This window comes from Thalia democratica, chromosome 8, assembly GCF_965202585.1.
Source record: "Thalia democratica chromosome 8, ktThaDemo2.hap1.1, whole genome shotgun sequence".
Taxonomy (NCBI): Eukaryota; Metazoa; Chordata; class Thaliacea; order Salpida; family Salpidae; genus Thalia; species Thalia democratica.
This window is the reverse complement of record NC_139172.1, coordinates 47,431,763-47,436,293: the sequence shown is the minus strand read 5'-3', so window position 1 is coordinate 47,436,293 and position 4,531 is coordinate 47,431,763.

Here is a 4,531-nt window from a genome sequence, read left to right as displayed (position 1 = left end):
AAGTAACTGCAACATATATTTGAAAACACACTGTATATCTAACAAAACATTTCAAGTATACAGTAAATATAAATGCAAAACTTGCTAGTAGCTGGTTTAAATATATTCTATAAAATAAAAAAGGAATATTTAAGAAAAAAAAGATAAAATTATTGTATATAACACATAAACTAAGCTATTATAAATATCACTTTAAATAACATGGCTGACGAAATAGTACTAAGTACAAAATATTCTTATATTATAACAACGATTTTGACGTATTCTAAACATATTTATTAAAACAAGTTACTAGCTTAATTCTACTCAGTCGAAAAAGTATTGGTATTATAAAAAGTATAAGATAAAAATAGTTTTGTTTATTTACATATGTGCTATTTGTAAAAATATAGTAAACTAATAATAAATGATAATGATAAGTATTTACATATTGTTTACTACTAAAAGTCGTTAGCTATGTAAATGTAAATTTCTTTTAAAATTTTGTAATAACTTTCTTTTTCAAACTTTCAAAACAATTATGACTTGAACGTAAATGTGAAAAAAATATACTTAGATAATATACTTAATGGTAATTGGTAATCGTAATGTTTTTCGTTTGTATTGATAGTTTTGAAGCTTAGAAAGTATTATGATTTTACCTGTAGAAATATTTTATAAATTGCTAAATTAAACTTTATAATTTTTTGAAAAGGTATAAAATGTTTTATAGTACGATAAGTATAAGTTTGGTTAGAAAAAAAAAAGATAAGATAAACTAAAACCTTAAAAAAATTAATACCAAGAATAAAAAAGTAAAACATCAACTTTAAAGTAATACTTTAAAAAAATATTTAACATTTCCCGTTGTCAATTTGACAAAGACTATATTCTTTGCTTTCATCACAAAAGTAAGCAACAAGTTGGTTTCGAAAAACTAATGAACATTTAGTATCGTCTTCGTCAATATAATCTGGCCCGCCACCATGCCAATCGAACATCAAGTCATTTGCAGGATTTCCGTTTAAAAATGTCCAATTACCAGACTCATTCGAGTCGACAACACCAATATAAGCTGCATCATCTTTCTTAAGAGTATTAACTGCTTTTGAAATTTCACTGTAAAATTTTTGTTCTATGAAAATAATAAGACATAGAAAATATTAGTAGTTAGTACACATTTAAGGTATCTTGAAAATCGTAAGAAAACAAAGTAAGACAAATAATAATATAATAAAATAAAGTCTCTATTTTTCAATGTTTAGTTTATTTATTTAGTCTGAACTTTTAATAGTCGTAGATCGTAAAATAGGATTGTTTATTTTTATTTTTTCACTTTTATTTTTTGTTAACATAAACAATAGTTAAACAATAAAAACTTTTACACAGTTTTGTTGTTTCGTTATGCAAACAACTGCTTAATGATGCGATTTATTCAACGTACATTAATATGTTTTATTTGTAAATATGAGTTGAGCAAATATAGCGAAAATAAAGTTAAGGTCAAACTTAATTAGTTTCCTTACAAAAACAAACAATGAAAAACATTTAAAGTCTTAGCTTAGTCTTTAACTGTAAAAAATAAACAAAGCTTTTAATCGTTTTTAAAGTAAACTGCAAAATCATCTAAGTTGATAACAGTATTCCTATAAATCTTTAAAAGTAAATCAATGTAAAATTTTATAAAGCTATTTAAATGTAGTAAGGTTAAAGTATTACTTACTTTTATTTATTACAAATACTTATACTCTTTTGTTTAAAAATAAGTTGTATTTTCAAAATATGTCCACTTTAGTTATTTATACGTTTGTTGTTAGTTTATTTTGACAAATTGTTATTTAACTTTTTTTTAATGTTACAAGTATAAATATATTAAAGTAGCTTTTTAATAATGCTTAAAAACATTTCAAAGTTTATATGTTCTTATTGTAAAAACGAAGCTTGAAAGATTTTTTTATGAAGTTAAACAAAATATAGTAATCTAATCTTATCTGTTTTTAATTAACTGTTTTAAACATTAAAAGACTTTAGAACCATTGGTTTAGTATATAACATATTTCCAATTTTTTTCAATATATAAAAAACAGTTATCAAAAACATAGTTAAACGTTGTTGAAATCATTTAAGTTATACAGTTTCAGTAAATAATTACCTGTGATAACTCTTTCCTAAATCACCAAGTAGACTTGAAACCATTGTACCATTATTTTTTCTGCAGTACTCTTTTGATTCATTAAAAAGTTGTTTTGTTGTGCTTAGTCCAAAACTAAAACAATCTATAATGAAATTCATTAATTAAGATTGTTTAGTGACAAAAACTACTAAAGTATATTTTTAAGTTACATTTTTGTATTTAAGTATAGAATTAGTCCAAAGGACTTTTAATTCTTTACATTTTTTCTATTAGTTTCTCTTGTGGTAATTTAAAGGTCATAAAAGCAAATAAGTAAAATTCACTTGGTTTATATTAGTACAAGTTTGCTTGAAACTCGTTTCAAAGTGTGTAAAACTGCGTAATTAAAGTATAGTTATGCAGATAAAGCTGGATTTAGAACAATCTTTATGCAATCAGCTATTCAATTTTGAGATTTTAGCTTTGAAAGTTTAATCTTAGGTTTAGTAAAAGTAAATAAAGTTTTATTCGCGTATATGATATAAAAACAAAACCTTTTTTTACTGATCAAAAACAAACCTTCGCATGCTTCATTTATAACGCGTTTATTTTTTCCAGTACAGTTTCCTCGTATACATTTTCTTTCTTCAGTTTTGTAAAATACGTCATCAATTAAATCACATTTTTCGGTTGTCCAATTGCTCCAAATCGGTTCTTCGAAACTTTCTGTCTCGTTCTATAAATATTAAAATTTAGTTAGTTTTAGACTTTAAAATAATTATGTAAAGTTTTTAACAGACAAGGACTTCTTTAAAGTAATATAACATGCGTTATACTCACATTAAAATTTTGTTTTTGAGCTTTCAACACGATTTTAGGTTGGTTTAATGTGGTTTTAATGTTTCTCAATTTTTAAAATATGTTATACAATTAAAACTTTTATTAACTAATAAAGTATAGTAAGTTAAATTTAAAATATTTGTAAAGTAAAAAAGTTATTATAATAAATTACTATAACAGCTTGTTTTATAAAAAATTTTCAAGAAATGCATGTGTTTATTTTTATTTATGTTATAAAGTATTTTAACTAAGTCATACCTTTTTTGAACTTCCATAGGCAATACCAATTATAATAACTAATAGAGCAATCATTACAACTGCGAATATAATTTTGTGTTTCAGCTTAATTTTCTTTATTGATTCCATCATTTTTTGGTAGATAGACTATACTTTTTGATATATGAAAGTTATAAAAATTACTCAAAGCTAAGATAATTGTAATTATGTATCTAAGAACTTTTCAAATTAAATTATGCATATTTTATTGGTGATATTTAAATTTTATGCAAAGTTCAATCTCTTAGACTTTTATATTTAACTTATTTTTAAACTAAAAATGTTACACAATTTTAATCAAAGTTGCAAAACTATGCGAAATTTAGTTTACTACATTAGAAAAAAAAAATTTTTAGTTTTATAACTCTAAAAACTAACACTTTAGTTATAAGTTTGTTGTACAGTTTGTGTTTTAACGAGTTGTAACTTTTACTGCTAGGTTTTTAAAGTCATCGAAAAACTTTTCTCTTACCTTAATAATTAAATTAATAGCATATAAAGCATTTATTTTTTCAAATCTTATTAGTTTGAAAACAAGTTTTATTTTGTCTATTTTATTTTAACACATATGTTATTTAACTTCGTCTGTTTTAAAAAAAAAATGTACATATTATATGTGAAAGTGAAACTGAAATAAAATTTATTAAAATCTTATGTTTTAGACAAATTAAAAAGAATAACAAATAAAAAAACATTAAACCTTTACTGGAAAAAAAAAATCCCTTTACACGAAAGTGTAGTACACACTATTTTTATATAAATAAAACTTTATACTTATTTCAAAACATAGTATATATTTCTAAACAATAATTTTTCTGTTTATTTAACTGCAAACATATAATAATAATAAATCAAAAAATATCACAAAAGAGCTTAAACACAATTTTTAATAAAGAAAACTTGTAACTCTACTTTTATTGTATTTAACGTTTTTTTTTACATAAATATGTTGTACACAATATGTTTCTATAAAGATAACTTGATGCTTTTGAAACTTAGTAGAGTTTTTATTAGTGAAATTCTTTATTGTTATTTAACTCAAAAATATATCAGAAAGTGTTAAAAAGCAAACGTTATTAATGATATGAGATTATAAGATTTTTTAATTGCACACTGTAGTAATGTTTATTAAAGCTTTCGTGCAAATTTTTAGAACAGTACTTAAAGTTGCTAATTTACAGAACATGTTCTACTTGTTTTTAGTTTTAATTAATAAAACAATATAAACTTAAGCTATAACAGCCCTCAATATGAAAAATAAAAGTTTAAAATATGTTAACTTTTCTCAAAAAATCCTATGAAAGTTTGTGTGTAGACTTCAAA